At 41.1% G+C, this 19,268-nt stretch overlaps 1 long non-coding RNA gene across 1 annotated transcript; it reads left to right on the top strand.

Annotated features, from left to right (window-relative positions):
• Window positions 1-12,141: 12,141 nt before the first annotated feature.
• On the top strand, window positions 12,142-14,861 carry LOC117249444 (uncharacterized). The gene is made up of 2 exons (XR_004500987.2): window positions 12,142-12,354; window positions 14,231-14,861. It is a non-coding gene; the product is annotated as an uncharacterized LOC117249444 (long non-coding RNA).
• The last annotated feature ends 4,407 nt before the right edge of the window (window positions 14,862-19,268 follow it).

Genomic DNA, 19,268 nt, shown 5'->3' with positions numbered 1-19,268 from the left:
GTTCACCCCCACAATCAAAACTACATATTCTTTCTCTTACCTGTAATGCTTTTTTATCAGTCTAGATTGTTTTGATGTGAGTTGCAGAGTGTTGGAGATATCAGCCGTAGAGATGTCTGCCTTCTCTCAAATATAATGGAACTAGATGGCACTCAGCTTGTGGTGCTCAAAGCGCCAAAAAATACATTTGAAAAACTCAACTGCAATATGATTTTCCAGAAATCATGACCCGGTTACTCAAGATAATCTACAGACCTTGTTGTGAGCAGTTTTATGTAGGAACTATTTTCTTTCTGCTGAACTACACAACTACACACTCACCGCACAGAAGGAAGTGTGCATCTACTGTTAGCTCCATTCGCACCAGTGAACTAGCAAACGTTACAACTCAGCTAAGGAGGATGCCTTAAGACAGAGTGTGTCTTTTTGCACCCAGATGAGAATACTCACACTGCAGCAATTTCACTATTCACACCAATCCCTACAATGTGTTATTATGGATCCCGCTGCATGCTGGGATTAGCTAATGCTTGTCAAGTTGATGTGCCGAGGTCAGAAGTGGTTCGGATTAGGGCAACGAGGTCATGGGTAGGGCTTGTACTAGCCAGTCTCTGATATTGTGAGATTAAAGTGGTGAATTTAGGAGAAAAAAAAAGATATCTTCTTGTGAGCACTTTCATAGGAACTATTTTCTTTCTACCGAACTACACCTATCAACTGTATCACTTTGCAGAAGGAAGTGTGCATCTACTCATGGACAAGAGGCTTGTGCTTGTAACAGCATGAGACGTAAGGTGCAATTCATTGTTTCTGTCTGCGTGTCTGCGAAGGTTCACATGATGTAAATGTCATCATCCACCCATGTCCATTAGGGGCTGGCAGGGACCCCTAGTGAACGTGCGCCTGCAGCCCATTTTTTGTGACCGTGTATACTGTCCGCATAGAAAGTTTGCCAACTGTACGTTAAAATCTTGAGCCCAAAACACTGCGGTCAAGCCAACTGAAGCTGCTGCACCACAGGGAAGTTAGTTTAAAGTTGGATATTTGATAAACAGTCACTGCTATCAACGTTCTCATTTTCACTTGAGGTTGGTCTGAGGTTAGCAGCCCTCCCTGTCATTTCTGGGGCTGATGTTGATCCTCAATTGTACTTTGTACCAGACATTAATGTTGTCCTCTTCAGCTGAGATGTAACGTTAGCTAGCTGAGTGGTGCTAGGTGAGCTGGCAGTAGATGCACCCTTCCTTCTGCGCAGTAATATGGCTGGCGGGTGTAGTTTGGTAGAGAGAAAATACTTTTTATATGAAACTGCTCACATAAAGCTCTGCCGATTATCTTGAGTGAATGGGTCATGATTGCTGGAAAGAGACATTGCTGTTGAGTTTTTTTAAATTAATATTTTTAGCACTTTGAGCACCACAAGCTGAGTGCCGTCTAGTTTCATTATATTGGACATCTCTATGGCCGATATCTCTAACACTCAGCAACTCACACTAAAACAATCTAGAGTGATAAATAGCACTACAGGTAAGAGGAAAAGTATGTGTTGTTGATTTGAAGGTAATTTGTACCTTTAAAATCATGTTATCAATGCTATTAAAGGATTAGTGTCTCTGCTCTGAAAGGGATGGAAGCACACTCTTAACTTCACATGTGCATGTCCTCAGGTCATGCACGGTCCTCCTCTCATTCAGTTCAGTTCATCATAATGGATTTCATGTGCACAGTGTGGATACTCATTGACTGGCTGAGGCAAATCAGAGTCATACGATTGAACACAAGGGTAACAATTCCCAAGAAGAGAGTACTCCTTGTGTGTGAATGTCTACAACAGATGATCTAAATCTACAGTAGATCTGTAACTGATTTTACGTCACAAGATTTTGATACTGTAATTGCACAGTATGTGAAGAAACACTTCAGAATATTTATGTAAAACTCCACCATTTTTCCACATCAAGATCAATTTACTGACCATGGAAAACACCACACAGCCTGTGCAGACAGTTGTATAGTGTATTCTGTGGTTGTGGTGAGAGCTTTCTAAAGTCAGAGAAAGTAAAAGGGGCCTGAGTTACAAACCAAAAAAACCCCGGGGCAAAAATTTGCACTTGGTCCACTGCCACCTCCCGTCCCTGTGAATGTATGTACCCTGTCACATGCACTGTCACCATTAGGTACAAAGCACACTGGAGTCTATACGTGGCAGCTTCTTTATATTCCCAGAGACCAACCAGCACCAGTACCAACACAATATACCTGAACTAAATATGTGTATTTTTTTATATAATTATAAAAAGGAGTATATTTTGATATACTCCAATACTGTTCAATGCCTGTGCAAGAGCGTTGAACCTTGCCTCTGACTCCTTAGCCTCTGCCCTCTCTCTTTCTACACCTCCCCCTCCCTCATTCAGCTCCTTCCTCTTGACTTCTCAGCCCCTCACACACCTCTCCCTGTTAAACTATGTATATTTCTATACGAATGTTTTCCGCAAAAATTGCAAGTTATATTCTGATACTGATAACATAAATTAATTTGTTTACAGCCCAAAAAGCACTGCAGATGAAGTACAAGTTGCAGTAATGGTATTAATTGTAGTTCAAATACAGCCAGTGCTGCATGATGTCCAGTTTTATGGACAGATGATTAATTGTAATTTCCTCCCAAAATAAAATTAATACTTGGAATTTTTAACAACTGTATTACTCCTTAGATGTTAACTTGATGTTTACAAATTTTATTTACCTGCCAGGGCCTCCTACCATAGAAGGATTGGCAATAAATTCCTGAGCTGCACATTTCTTGCATTCCATCAGCCATCTTGGTTTTCAGAGATTTGTGTTACACTTACAACACCTGGCCAGTAGGTGGCAGTGTATGGCAAGATGGACTGGGATCCACTGTAGTGACTTAAATGCAACTATAGCATCAAAACCCAAGTTACTCAATTTAGGGAGTGAAGCCAAAATCCTACTTCTGTAAGGTGCATGTACAGTTATGCAAAAAAGCCTGGTTAACTCAGGGTCAGGCTCACATAGGGTCAGGCCTGATATCTTGGCCCTGAAAAAAGCTCAATTCCAGACTTGTTCAGCGCACAGCCCCTGAGCTGAAGAACGCGTCATTCGTGAGTACACACTCTTTGGGCCGAAGAATGAGTGAGAGCTAGCTAGCTAGCCTGGCACGGTCCGAAAACTCCAGCCCAACCTCAGCTTGTGGTATTGACTAAAAAGAATATGTGAGCATGTGGAAGTATGTGACCTCGCTGCGTGCACACATTTTCCAACTGGAGCTAAAAGGTAGGGTGGGGTGGGGTTATAGGTTCACCAAAAGATTTAGAGGACAAACAAATGATCTTGCAGCAAGATCATTTGTTTGCGGTTTCATTGTGAAAAATGTATTTAACTGAAAGTAAACTTAGATGAGTGAAAGGGTCAAATTAAAACAAAAGTTAAGTGAAAAAGATGTCATAATATTTCAGGCTGCTGGTGTCTGGTGTGGCTGTAGTCTAACCTTTTTTTCACAGAGGACATTCTGACTCGTCAAAGCAGACAAAGCAAATGTGGAATGCCGTTTATGATGGGCCTATTCCATTTAGGTGTCCCAGTAAGCCATGACAGTGTGCAAACCCTTTATGTTATTAGTAACATCTGTGCTTTTTCAACTATGACAAGTCTAAAGGAAAAGGTCTGTTTAGGTACAGTATGCTATTAGAAGACTAAAATGCAGTTGAGCAAAACTGTATTCTCAAAGCCTGGAGCCTGTGTCCTGAGAGCCTGACTGTAATACACTGACCTCCACTGGATGCAATGGTTTATTGCACCAAATACCAACACAACTTCCTGAGTAAGGGATTTCTTTAGGTGCAGTTTTCTTACCACTCTACACAGAGGCCATTTTACCATCTCTAGGGTTTACAGAGGGTGGTCCCAAAAAGAGAAAATATCCAGTGAGCAGCTGCTGTCTGGGTGAAAATGCCTTGTTGATGCCAGAGGTCAGAGGAGAATGGCCGGACTGGTTCAAGAAGATAGAAAGGCAACAGTGACTCAAATAACCACTGTTACTAATCATCTCACAACAATTGGATGTACGACAAAAGAGTTTCCTCGGATTCAATGCGCTTTCTCTCTGTCCTATTGTTTCCTCTTTTTCAAGCTCTGCCAACCTCTAAGTGTATATAAGGTAGTCGTAGCAGCCTATGATGAATTCTAATCAGGTATACCATTGTTTCTCCTTGAGAGTTGTTCTTTAAGGTCAAGGCTGTGAAATGAAAAACAAAAGGATTTAATGCTTGTGTGTAGATGAGTAATCTGAGCTGTGGGCTGCCTGTCACTATCTGGCAATGAAAACTGTAGAGTAGTCCCAGACTCTAAAAGCTAAACAAAACCCCTTTTTTTTACCTCACGAACTCATAAGACTCGAGACTTCTCTGGAAACAAGTAACTGCGCAGGTTTGACTGAGTAAAATGTTGCAGCACACTCATCTTCTCTGACTCATAATGTTGCCTTGAAAGTTTAGACTGTGCCAGGTTTTGAGATAAAAAGGTCTGAAGTAGGGTAGTACTAAGTGGTCATATCATCTAATGTCAAATATTCGGTGTTGATTTAAGAGTTAGCCCTACATCTGTGTTATTATCCTTTTAGTAAACTGTACTGGAGTTTCCTCAGAAACTGTGTCAAGCCTCAGGGGAAGTGAAATCATGACTGTTAGAGAGAAAGTCTAGAATCTGTGCTCCGGCATGTGAATAAAATGGAAATTCCTATTTATTTATCTCATATGGCATCATGGTCTGGGTGAATATTTGATTCTAATTGGCTGCAAGGTGTCCGTTAAAAACTGATTCACTAGCAAGGACCACGCCTCAACAATGTCGTTTAAAGGTTTAAATGTAATTCAGGAGGTGTTAGTTGTTAAGGACTGGGGAACGGATGTAAGTAGGGGGTGAAAGTAGAGGAGGGATGTCTTCTGTTAGGTTGGTCTGGGAGGATGTGCCGTAGATCGGGCAGAGGGAGACTCAGTGTGGGGGTTCTGTCTCAGGCATTTTTTTGCCTGAGCTGATGGTACCTAGAGTGAGACATGGGAGAGGTATGCACCAGACTGAATAAGATGATGAGGGGAGAATGGAAGAGAGGGTGAAGGAATGTGGTGGGCATAAACAGAGGATGGCATTGGGATTAGGTAGGGAGGATGATGGATGAAGGGAAGGGAACGGGAGGGTAGGTCGAGAAGTCTGGGACATTTCGATTCTTTTTTGAAGTGCCTTTCCCTGCTGTGGAGTGAGTGACTAATGGACAGCTACAGAGACAGCAAACTAGCTTGACGACATGTCCAAATGCAAGTATGATGCTGAATATATCAAACTGTGTGGACCTCGAACTAATGACTAAGGAGAAATCTGGACCCTGTGGCTGGACCAGTTGGGAACCACTATTCTAGATGAGTTAAGGAACTATTAAGTTAATCACACATTCATTCTACTTGGTGCTCTGCTGCTCTGTCTCCCCAGATGTAGTGCCCAGACTACGCTTTGCTGCTCCAAGAGCTCGGTGCTCTGGCTTACCAAATGGTATATTCCAACAGCACTTTGAAATTTACGATTAAAAACTTCTCTTATGGCGAAATGTTGCATTGTCTCTCAGACAGAGATCTAAAGATTGTTGGTGAGGGAGGTAGATCAATGGAAAATCATACTTTTTTTTCTGTTACTGCCATGCGTGATTGCAGATCAGAGCCCAGAAAACAGTTTATGGCTCTTGTATCCTGGATCCCATATGTTGTGGTGCAGATAACAGAGTTTCTGTCCACATTCTGGCAACATTTCCCTTGAAAAATAACCCCAAATATGCATTTCATGATCCATTACCCAAGGCTGATCATTGTTTATGGACCTCTGATTGATTTCTCCTGTTTCCATTTTCCAAGCAAAACACCACTATCTTAAAAGGCTTGCCACGGGAAACTTAAAGAACATTACAAAGACTATTGCCAGATGACACCAATTTTGGCAGTGCTGAGAACAATCTGATACAAAATGTCTGAGTAGCACTAGTGAAACTGCAGATCCATGATGCACATGCTCTGGGTGTTAATGCAAGTGCAAGTGGCTCCTTGCCTACCACTGCCACTAAAACAGCATGACATGTATATGGTATAAAAGTGGTGTTATTTGGTTGACTATAGGATTAGGGACAGATGGGGTGAGGGTCGAATTCAATGCGATGGTTAGGGTTGAGGGGAGGGATAAAAAAGGAGGTCGTTTGCAAGGGGATGAACGGTACCCAAAGGTTGGTAATGGTCGTGTATGATGGGATAATGGGGGGTCGAGGGCAGGGATTAAAAGGGGTTGAGTGCATGGGGATGGATGGGGGACGAACAGAGTTGTGGTGAGGTCAGTCAGATCGACCCATCGCTCTCATCCAAATATGATTGTGTCCACTTGCTGCTGGTTGCAAAAATCCAAGATTTTGATTGAATTGAAAAGATGATGCTGCCGCGAGTGTAGACCCTTGCTGCTGTTGTGTTGAGCACCTCAAGCCAAACGCCATCTAGTTCCATTATATTCAAGACAAGGCAGACATCTCTATGGCCGATACCTTCAACACTTGGCAACTCACACCAAAACAATCTAGATTGAGAAACAGCACTGCAAGTAAGAGGAAGAATATGTGAACTGTCCCTTTAAAATCATGTTACCTATGCCATTAAAGGGTTAGTGTCTCATGCAGTAACTAAAAGGGATGGGAGCACACTCTTAATTTCAAATGTGCATATCCCCAGGTTGTGTACGGCTCCCCCCTTCATCCATGTACGTTCATAATGATGGATGTCATGTGCACAGTGTGGATACTCATTGACTGGCTGAAACAAATCAGAGTCATAGGATTTAACACAAGGGTAACCATTTTCTAAGAAGAGAGTACTCCTTGTGTTTGAATGTCTACAACAGATGATGTAAGTCTACTGATTTCACGTCACACGACTTGGATACATCACAGAATTTCATTTTCTAAAGTGAAAGAGTGATTGTGCTTAATAGTAATTGCTGCAATTATTTATTTAATTGTTTCATCAAAGATAAGTGTCATCTTAGGAAGAGCAAAAGAACATGCTGTACTGTATGTACAGAGTATACAGAAGTGGTAAACTCCACTTATTTTCCACATCAAGATCAATTTACCGACCATGGAAAACACCACACAGCCTGTAAAAACAGTTGGACAGTGTATTCTGTGGTTGTGGTGAGAGCTTTCTAAAGTCAGAGAAAGTAAAAGGAGCCTGAGTTACAAACAAAAAACCCCCGGGGCAAAAATTTGCACTTGGTCCACTGCCACCTCCCGTCCCTGTGAATGTACCCTGTCACATGCACTTTCACCATTAGGTACAAAGCACACATGGCAGCTTCTTTATATTCCCAGAGACCAACCAGTACTCCAGTATGTGTGGTAATTTGATTATACACAGTATACCGAAACTAAATATGCATAAATTAAAATAAAAAATGTCTTAAAACTTTTGTCACAAAGCTCATCTATAAGACAGCTCATTGCAGTTTTACGTCAAGCTTTTACACAGACTAGTGACATTAGATATGTAAGCGAATCATTTGTTTTGAACGACCCTTAAAGAGGAACTAGTTAACTCGATTTGCAAGTAGGAGTGAATCCAAAATTCCACCTCTGTATGGTGCATGCACAGTTCTGCATAAGAGCCAGGTCAACTTACACTTCCAGAGCCACAGCTCTGCAAACCCACAGAGTACTCGAGGAATGAGTCCTAAAACCTGGAAATGGGTAAGCATTTTAGCACTCCAAGTGAGTGTGTTTTTTGAATGGCTTAGATGCCTGAAATAAGGTCTGTGGTCAACACAAGCTGAAGAGACATTCATGATTTGTTCTACACTGTAAGATATGTCACTAAATACCCCAGTCGTGTGTTATGGGTTAACCAAAGGATTCAAAAGAGTTGCTCATGAGTCAACTCGCTAGTGAACGACACAAATTATGTAAAAAAGCATCTTCTCATCAGTAACACAGACGTCTCGGCACAAACCAGCAGCAGCAACTTTAATGCAAGATCGTAGACTATTTTGTGCATGGAAATGTAGCCAGTGTCATGGTTTACTGGGACATTGTTTCCTATGACAAGTCTGCTAGGAAAAGGTCTATCATGATACAGTATTATATTAGATGACTAAATACTGTACAATATAAACATTTTATGCTACTGAAATGCAGTAATTCAAGACAATACTCTCCAAGCCTAGTCTGTATTCTGAGTCCCTAACTGCCACACAGTGACATCTAGTGGATGCAATGGTTTATTGCACCAAATACCAACACAACTTCCTGAGTAAGGGATTTCTTTAGGTGTAGTTTTCTTATCAGTATGTACACATGTACTGTACCATGTGCTTGTGTCTGAGCCAGGTTACAATTTCTTCTTTTTATTCCAGAAAGGAAACCAGGATATGTTTCTTGTCCTTCAGCAGCAAGTTAAACACTAAAAGTGACAACTATAGTCTCTCACATAAATCACCATAATGTGCTCATGTTTTCACTGGTAATGATCACCTCATTAAAGTTGGACAGATGTGTGATGAGTTTCCTCTGATTCATAGTCTTGTGCTTTCTCTCTGTCCCTTTGTTTACCTGTTTGGCCGGCTCTGCCAGTCTTTAAGTGTGTATATATAGTGGAAGTAGCAGCCTGTGTTTAACTCTAATGAGACATACCATTGTTTCTCCTTGAGAGTTCTCGAAAGGTCAAGGCTGTGAAATGAAAAACAAAAGGATTTAATGCTTGTGTGGATGAGTAATCTGAGCTGTTGGCTGCCTGTCAATTTCTGGCAGTGAGAACAGCAGCACAGTCCTAGACTCTAAAAGCTGTTTACGCAACTTCATGCTTTTTTTAACCTCAGGAAATCATATGACTTGATTCTCTGGAAGCGAACCATAATTGATGAAAGAATCAAGCAATGCATAGAGGAATTATTTGGAAGTAATTTACAAGTGTGAAGGTTTGTGTGAGTAAAATGTCACAGCTTGCTCATATTCTCTGACTCATATGTTATAATAATGTTGCCCTGCGAGTTTAGGTCACGCTAGGATTTTAGAAGGTCTGGAGAAGGGTAGAACCACTTAGTCATATACTCTCATATCAAGTATTTGGTGTTGATTTAAGGGTCAGCCCTACATCTGTCCTATTATCCTGTCAGTGAACTGTACTGGAGTTTCCTCCGAAACTGTGCCAAGCTTCAGGGGAAGTGAAATCATGACTCTAAGAGTAAAACATAGAACAGCTTTGATCGGCTCGTGCTTCCGAACGGGGAATTTTCCTGAGATAAAAATCTGGAATCTCCACTCTGGCATGCAAATAAAGTAGAAAAGCTGTTTAGTTACTTATTTTCTTGATAAAAGATGGCATGCTTTCTAAAAAGTTTACACAGTGTGGGTCCTGTAGGAGCAGGTCCGAACAAGTCCATCCAGGTGAGTATGTGTGGGGCGAAAGTGTAATATGAATTAATTACTCTTTGGCGGTGAGTCACTGAGAACAGATGTCAAATATGTTGCTCAACAATGAGCTTTCTTTTGTTTTTAAATGTCATTCTCACCTTTTAAACAACGACTTCACTGTCTTATGACCAGACCAAAAATAAGCGAGTGAAAACATGTTTTTCATAAGACTTAATCTGGCTCTTAATCCTCTTTAGTGGAACATTTATATAAATATTTTCTATTAGGGTATGTTCTGAGAAAGGCTTACGTGCCCTGAGTCCATAAAAAAAGTCCCTCCACCACTTTGATTCAGACTAACACCTCTACTATAGGATGGATTAAACATTCATCATCCCCAGAGTATGAATCTTAGTGACACTGGTGATCCTCCGACTTCCCCTTAAGTGTTTACATTTGTAGTTTCAGGGGAAATGTCTCAACAACTGTTGGACAGATGTTCATGTAACATGGTTCAGACATTGCTGTTCACTTCAAGATGAATAAACCGACCAAAAAAATCAGTGCAGCAAAAGCACAGATAGCTTTTTTATTCCAGTAAATTCAGAGAGTCTTTCCTGATTTTACTTTTTATGTTCATTTCCTCAGTTTTTATACACTGAAGTGTTTTTATCAGTTCTTTTGATGAAGATGTTGTTTTCATGTCTTGTCTGTTTTAATTATTGACATGTAAAGCACTTTGTAACTTAACAGCAAACCTTCTTGCGACTGCATGTATGGATGTGGAGGACTACCTGTACAACCTGATCAGGCTGCAGATACTGATTCACAATAACTTGTGCTTCCTAAATGGCCAGATTGATATCTCTGAAGTTTAACTGACTTGGTGTTATACTGTGACCATTAAGTGAGCCCAGTCTCACACCAAAGTCGTCGAAATCCGGCACTTGGGCAGTGACTTGTGGCGTCAAAAACCAACGAAAAAAGTTGTCCTTTCACGTCTGCCTGATACGCGGCCTGTTGCTGTTATAGTTTAGCAGCACTCGGTGGTGTCAGGGGGGAAACACGGCGGGACAAGGATGAAAATTAAGGCGGTGAAAGTCCAAGTGGCGTGGGCGAGAGGGGTGGTGGATGGATCCAACAAACACTGACTTTCACCCGGGAGAGCGGTGTTTGTGTCCCGTAAGATTATAAAGCCAAACCCTGTGCTTTTTACTAAACCCAACCAAGTACGTTAGTTGTTAAAAGAAAAAAATCGTCGATTTGCGGTGTTTTCCTGTGAAAGCGGAAGTGTATTTTGAAAGAACACAATGTAACAGGCAGAACTTGACACAGTGTCCCAGAACGTCAGCAACCAACACACCCAGGGTACCTTGTACGTTGTATGTGGACGTGGAAGGTCCATTACCAAACGTCAATATGTGACGAGGTCGGAGATGACTTTACTTTCAGTCTCTGCTTATCCGGGGCTGTAGTGACTCCTGTAGACAATTAAGATTCACTAAAATAAAACAGTTACAACCAGCGGGTCACACATTGGACCCAGTTTGATACAGTACAGTGTAACAAATACAGTATTAAATATCAGTCAAAACTGTCAAAATATACAAGATATAAAGTAAACCAGTGCTTAATAGAGTAACATAGAAGTAAGCTAAGTAACACGCTAAACTAAGGGCCGTTTCATAGTCGATGCAAAGGCACGCAGACGTGAACACATTGGGACACATCAAGTAAGGTGGCCGCCATGATGTGTGCTTGCGTCTCAAAATGTGTTGTCCATTTTTTGGATACCCGATGCAGCGACGCGTGTAATACCATGCGTAGCCAGCGGGGGTGATAATGCAAGCAACGTACTTGAAATTATCCACTTTTTGTTATTCACAGAAGAAGCAGGTATGAAATATGGCGGGTGAGGAGGAAATACTTTGTGAACTCGCACGGGCACACCCTCATTTATATGACAGTTCTAGTGCCCTGCACTCTAATAAAATAGCAGTACTAGCTAGCTACAGCAGTACTAGCTAGCCGGAATATACTGGTGATTCTGCTACCCCCTATTGCGCAAGCGATGTATTGCATTTCAAGTGTCACCTGAGTCGCTTGCGTTCAATGTGTTGACTATGAAAGGAAGTGTGTCGCTTGCCAGCATTGCGTACGTTGACTATGACACGGCCCTAAGGCAGCAAACTACTCGCTAAACATCAACATGTTAGCATCGTTGTTAGCATGTTAGCATGCTGACTGTAGCGATGGACTGCCTTTACATTCTTCAATAATTTTTGGGTATTTCATAGGTTAAACCCTATACATCTAAAATACACACCTTTAAATCAAATTAACTGACACATATTTAATATTTTTGGTGAATTATTGGGTTGAAAACATATAATTGAGCATAAATGAATGAAAAAAGGCAAAGCTGAATGTGTGCTGTCCCTACTTTCTCCTAGTTGTTCTCATTTGACAGTATAGGTAAATTAAAAAAATAAAAACTAGATTAAGAAGATTAAACTGTGAAACATCATGAGCTCTTTTAAGTATGAAGTGAGCACAACAAAGCCGCAGAAAAGTCCTCAAGTCTCCTCAGGTCATTCTCCGTGAACACATTCAGGAAACGGCTGCTGCTGTTTGAAGCGTGATGTCACAGCCACGCGTTATAGTCTGCCGAGCTGCTTCATATACAGCTCATACAGCAGCGGAGAGGAGGCAGACAGACCGCAGCTGCTCGCATTCACAGGAGTGAAGAGTTTCTAGACTGAGAAAGAAGTAACTTATTACTGACCGACACATATCGGCGGATTCCTCCGAGGCTTACCTGTTTGTTGCTAGAAACGACTTCAGCCGACTAAGCAACGAGAAACAGAGAAGTAAGGAAACTCTGCAGATCAGCCGAGCCTGTGGTGAGTTACTAAACCAAACACATGTCTCTGTTTTACTGAACTACTGCGGAAAAAGACGAGATTCAAGCGTTTATTCTCAGCGTGGTGGTGCGTTCATGTCTCCAAAGCCGTGTTCTCTGTTAGGATGCTGCCTTCATGTTCGCCTGCATTTGTGGACTAGCGAGCAGAAACATGAAACAGTAATTGCTTTAACAGCTGCGGTGTTTCGAGGCTTTTATCTCAGAGGAGGAAAAGGAGAAATAGAGTCTTGCTGCAGATGTTAAAGCTAAATAAAGATAGAAATTAAAAAGAGAAGTATAGTTTCTACTTTCCACAAACCAAGCAGCTCCAGTGTCAAAGTAGCAATAAAACAAAATCAAATGAGGTTTGTTTTGGGTTGCTAATGATCTTAAATTTGATAGTTAGCCTGCAACAACATGTGATTGCACCAATAGCTTGTGTCTACCTTTTTGGTAACTTCCTTGTCGATAAGCTTTCTCTTCAAGCCACAAGAGGCATTTTTGCTTTTTATTTTTTTTTTAATCTGTCTGTTTGTTCCTTAAAATAAAGGTAACACAGTCTATACAGTCTAAGTTAGCCTATAATCATTACTAATACTTCTAAATGAGCATTCATTAATATGTTTTACCACAAATTTGTTCCTCTCCAGTGGGATATTTAGGATTATTTGGTGCTTTTAATGCTGCAGCTTTGGCGGTGAAAGCAAACAAATCTGTCCAAGCACTGTTAAATTCTTGATTTTCCTCTCATAGTTTTTCCTTTTTGGAGTTAGAGCCTGTATTCAGTCTTGCTAGGGAGAACCAAAACTAGCTACCACTATTGAGGTTCACCAAATTCAGGAAGAAGGTGCCAGGCTGTCGAGGTATGACGCACATTTCAGTTGACAGAATGTTAAAACAGTACAACTGGAAAATGTAAGAACCACTTTTGGCTTACAACAATGATAAATGAAAATTAAACTGTTAAAAAAAATTGTTATTAATTAAAATAAAAGGCTAAAGAGCCTCATGCGGCTCCAGAGCTACAGGTTTCTACCTAACCTTCTGTGCCAGATCCTGAACAGAAATGCATTGTGCACTTGTTCATTGTTCAGGAGGTTTTTAGTGGCAGCTGAATTATCTGTAGGGGTATCTTCCCCTTTGTATGTGCCAAAAAATATTTGACAATTTGTACAATCAGTCTTCCACCTCACCATCTGCGTCACCAATTTCCAGTCTCCTAAATGTTCCTATGTCTTCCATCAAGTCTGTTTTTATACACATCAAAAATCAGTGTTTTTGGTGTTCTGTTTGGCTCATTGCAGATGACTGCAAGCCCAGACCTGCTGATTTGTAGTCACCCTTTCTCTCTGATAACATAAAATAAAAATGTTCAGGAGGCCTTTACTGGAAGCTGAACTATCCGCAGACGTCTTCTCCTCTCTAAATCAAATAGACCCGGTGATTTAAACCGGTAAAGACGCTGAATTAAGCAGTTTCATGTTAAAAAAAATCAGTATTTTTCACACACTTCTTGTTGTAGAGGGATTGCTAACTGTGGTGGCCGATGTGAAAAGGCGACTGGCCCTTTCCAGAGCCATTGCTTGCCTTGTCCGTTCTGGGCTACTGTAGAAACATGGCGGTGCAACATGGTCTATAGAAAAGGACCTGCTCCCTATGTAGATATAAACAGCTCAATCTAAGGGATTGAAAACACGACAAGTCTCACTTGTAAACACTAAAGAAAACATGCTCATTATATTTTATTCAGTTTCTGTCAATACATCCTCCTAAATCCTACACACTGGACCTTTAAAACTTGCAAACATAACCAAAAATCACCATAAATCTACAGAACAAATAACCTAATCTTTAAAACTGATCTTTGTCTTTTGCAGCTTATCGTCCTGTACTGCAGCAGCCATGGTGACAGCAGTCCTTAAGCTGTACTTTATCGGAACGGCGCTGAGCGTCCTCGCAGTCATTTATGGAATTGTGGACTCCTTTGGTGGGCTGATGTACGAACAAGACCATCGCTACATGTGGGACCTGCACCAGCAGACACAGACCGAGACGCAGCCCTCCTCGATCAGCCATCGGAGAGGATCAGCTGTGACTAGAAACACCGGCTCATGAGGGAAACATCTCGGTCACGATTTACAAAATGGCAGCTTGATGGATGGACATGCTGGCTACTGTAGCGATGGATCAACAGTCAGTGAGACTCTATAATCACTGGGAACAACAGTAGTCCTGGTTCCATAGCTGAGCGTGGACATCATTGTAATGTCTAACTTGCTGGACATGTTGCACACTGGACAGTTTGTTGATACAGATACATAATCCCATGGCATTTGCTTGTGTTTGTTCCAATTTGCCTCAACTGCTGTCAAACACTGAAGCAGCTAGCAACTACAAACCTGATAAAAAATGCACCGGCACTACTGAACAATGATTTGCACTGTTTTTTTTCTTTTAATGTGTGTTTTGAGTTTCTTTCCTTGAATAAAAATGTTTAAAAAGTCTAAAGTGTTGCAATGAGTAATAACGAGACGTATACTTCAGCCTGCACCGAGGAACATAAGTCATAGGCTGTCAGCTGTGGGAAACCAGGCTGACTCAAAAGTGTCAAATGCAGTGGAAAAATACTGAAACCATTTCAGAGGTAATTCAGGAACTAAAGGTCGAGCCTCACATTATTGCATAAGTGCTCTATTATCCTCATATAAAGGATACAAAACACAAATTTAGGGACATGTTAAGCCTCGTGCCCTCAAAACAATCGACCTGTGCTTTAAAACAGTTGGACTCAGCATAAACAAGTAAGAACCTGGTCTCTTTGTTTGACTAGAGTGAAGACCTGATCCTTGCATGCCAGACATGACTATAATTGAAAACAAGTGTGCAGAAGACAGTGCAATCTAAGCACGTCGAGTTTCTTTGCAGAGATTCAATTGGTATCACATGCAGTGTCTTAACGGGTCCTCGCACAGCCCAAGCTCTCTGGCAGAAGAGGAAAAACAACATATAAGAAAGGGAGAAACTGCAGCAGAGGCACTTCGAAGTGAGGTCATTCCCACTGGTTGTGCAACAGGAGCCCTGCTGTGTGTACAGTCAAGACTGTCCCTCTGGTCTATGACTGTGCATTAACAATGAATCAAAAGGATGAATCCATGTTATGTGAAAAGGATTGCTCAAAGAAATGATGATACAGGAAGTTATCTGATGTCTGGATATGCAACCGAATCACCAGAAAAAATGCTGGCATTGTACAATTTGTGCAAACCACACATCTGTTACATTTGCACGTCATTATGCAACGGATACATTATGTTCCAACAATGCTGTGGCTAAGTTTAGGCACAAAGCCACTTGGGATGGTTAGGAAAATGTTTTGGCTTAAACTACAGAGTTTGGGGGCGTAATCCCGACAGGAAATGCAGCTGTATCAATGTAAAATACAACCACTTCTCATGCCACAATCCCAGCAGCAGAAGCACTGACATTTCAGTAAGAAACAACTGCTTTTTATGCTAATGTCCTGGCAGGAAAGGAACTATGTGCCAGCAAAAACAATTGCTTTTTGTGGCACTATCCCTGCCGACAGGTTGCTACAAAACACCCATGACTGGAGCCTAAAATGCAGCCAGAAAAATGCAGATGAGTCGCAACAAAACACCCACGCTTGGAGTCTAAAAAGCCGATGGAAACACAGCAATGACTTGCCAAAATGCAGCTGGTGTTATTGGTCTCGATCAGAGGTCTGCAGCTTGGCAGGTGTCTCGCCACCCACCATCCCCTCCGACTCTTGCTGACAAAGTCAACTGACATATCGTACCACTTAAGACACATAATGTAACATATTCATGGTTTGCAGAAACATACAATGCCAACATTTTCTTCCCTTGGAGCAGTTTAGCCTCTTTTAGCTCATTGTTTTACTCTCGGTCACGATTTACAAAATGGCAGCTTGATGGATGGACATGCTGGCTACTGTAGCGATGGATCAACAGTCAGTGAGACTCTATAATCACTGGGAACAACAGTAGTCCTGGTTCCATAGCTGAGCATGGACATCATTGTAATGTCTAACTTGCTGGACATGTTGCACACTGGACAGTTTGTTGATACAGATACATAATCCCATGGCATTTGCTTGTGTTTGTTCCACTTTGCCTCAACTGCTGTCAAACACTGAAGCAGCTAGCAACTACAAAACCTGATAAAAAATGCACCGGCACTACTGAACAATGATTTGCACTGTTTTTTTTCTTTTAATGTGTGTTTTGAGTTTCTTTCCTTGAATAAAAATGTTTAAAAAGTCTAAAGTCTAAAGGTCTGCAGCTTGGCAGGTGTCTCGCCACCCACCATCCCCTCCGACTCTTGCTGACAAAGTCAACTGACATATCGTACCACTTAAGGCACATAATGTAACATATTCATGGTTTGCAGAAACATACAATGCCAACATTTTCTTCCCTTGGAGCAGTTTAGCCTCTTTTAGCTCATTGTTTTACTCTATGGGGCAGTTACTGTGTGGATCAGTCTCATTGCTCTTCTCAGAACCAGGTATTTTTCTCATAAGTTGAAAAAGAAAGTAAATACTGCACATTCAGTGTATTCATCAGATAAAGCTGTTCAGCTCAAACAAATCTTCTAACTATTTGAATCACCGCTGTCCCTGACTGAGTCGTAGCGGTGGAGTTCCCCTCACTGGTGACTTGAAAGCAGCCCTATCAACTGAGCTGTGATATACAAAATGTTACTTCCTGTTTAAACGCTTGTTAAAAGACCTTGAAAGCCACAAAAATGAACTTGTGTAACAAACGGAAGGTAACCAGAACCTGCCACAGACTGAATTTACAACCAAACTGAAGACAACGAAGTAGCATAAACTGCTTTATGAACAGAGATGGCCCGCTGATGTTAGATAAGACGAGCCTTTATGAACAATAAAATAAGAAAATACAAGCCTTTGCTGGTTGCTGGAGGGGAAATTTGGGTGTTGCAGCAGCACAAGGACAAAAATAAGTACAGATTTGAAAAAGGAAATAAATAATAATGAGAAGTGTACAAAAGAAAAATGGTGCAATGTTGTCTCAAGCAAAGTGACAGTGGTGTGATTATAATTTGTGTAAAGTAATATGATTCAACTGAATTGCAGAATAGTATATTATATAGCAACTCCTGCAACCCAGTTGCCAGAATAGATGTTGGCATTATATATTTCTGCATGGATATGTTATATTTGTACATTTCATATGTAGCTGATATGTTGAAACTTTATGTTTCATTATGTTGTGAAAACAATGTGTGGTTAGGTTTAGACACAAAATCAACTTGGTCAGTGTTTCTTGTTGAAAAATATCCATTGTTGTCATTACAAACATAGCTGGAAATGTCTGGAACTCTCATCAAAATATACCAGGCTTTTTGACCACAAACACAGCTGGAAATGTCCTGAACCCTGGCTAAAAAATACCTGCTTTTGTTGTTGTGAACATGACTGGAAATGTACTAAACTCTCATTAAAAATACCCACTTCTGTCACTACAAACACAGATAGAAATGTCCCAAACTCTGGCTAAAGAATACCCACTTTTGTTGCTACGAGCATGACTGGAAATGTACCAACCTCTCGTTAAAAATACCTGCTGTATGCACTACAAACATAGCTGTAAATGTCCTAATCCCTGGCTAAAAAATACCGCTATTGTTGCTACAAACACAGCTGTAAATGTCCCAAACTCTTGTTGAAAAATATCCATTGTTGTGATTACAAACATAGCTATAAATGTCGGGAACTCTTGTCAAAATATACCAGGTTTTGTAACCACAAACACGTCTGGAAATGTCCTGAACTCTGGCTCAAGAATACTCATTTTTGTCACTGCAAACACAGCTATAAATGTCCCAAACCCTGACTAAAAAATACCCACTTTTGTTGCTACAAACATTACTGGAAATGTCTCAAACTCTCGTCAAAATATACCAGGTTTTGTAACCACAAACACGGCTGGAAATGTCCAGAACTCTGGCTAAAGAATACCCATTTTTGTCACTGCAAACACAGCTATAAATGTCCCAAACCCTGGCTAAAAACACCTGTTTTTGTTGCTACGAACATGACTTGATATGTACAAAATTCTCGTTGAATATACCCACTTCTGTCACTATAAACACAGCTATAAATGTCCCAAACCCTGGCTAAAAAATACCTGTTTTTGTTGCTGCAAACATGACTTGATATGTACAAAATTCTCGTTGAAAATACCCGCTTCTGTAACTACAAACATGGCTATAAACGTCCTGAACTCTGACTTAAAAAATCCGTGTTTTAGTCACTGCAAACATGGGGAGAAATGTCCAGTACCCTGGCTAAAAAATACCAGTTTTTGTTGTAATGAACATGGCTGGAAATGTACCAAACTCTTGTTAAAAAAATACCTGATTTTGTCACTACAAACACATAGAAAGAGAAGAAGGAAATATACTTTAGTGGGGAAATTCATTTTTTTCATTCTGTTGTCATATACACACAGATCCGAAATACACACACATGCACAAACAGCACCTATACATGTAGTACATGGAGGGATGTCAGAGTGAGGGCGCTGCCCATAGACAGGTGCCCCGAGTTGTTGTGGGTCCAGAGCCTTGCTCCTCGGCAGCGCCCAGTGGGCGAACTGGCACCTCTCCAGCAACCAGTCCACGCTCCATTGGTCCGTGCAGGGACTTGAGTTGGCGACCCTCTAATTCCCATGCCAAGTCCCATGGACTGAGCAACTGCTGCCCCCAAAACACAGCTGGAAATGTCCCAAACTCTCATTATAAAAATACCTGCTTTTGTTGGTGTTGAACAGTGGTCTGCTGCTGGAAACAATTACGTATAGTATGAGCATAGCATATATTAACATGAAACTACTACTAATAGTG

This window comes from Epinephelus lanceolatus, chromosome 23 (genome assembly GCF_041903045.1).
Source record: "Epinephelus lanceolatus isolate andai-2023 chromosome 23, ASM4190304v1, whole genome shotgun sequence".
In the NCBI taxonomy this organism is placed as follows: domain Eukaryota; kingdom Metazoa; phylum Chordata; class Actinopteri; order Perciformes; family Serranidae; genus Epinephelus; species Epinephelus lanceolatus.
The sequence above is the reverse complement of the archived record's forward strand: the minus strand, read 5'-3'. Positions and strand labels throughout refer to the sequence as shown.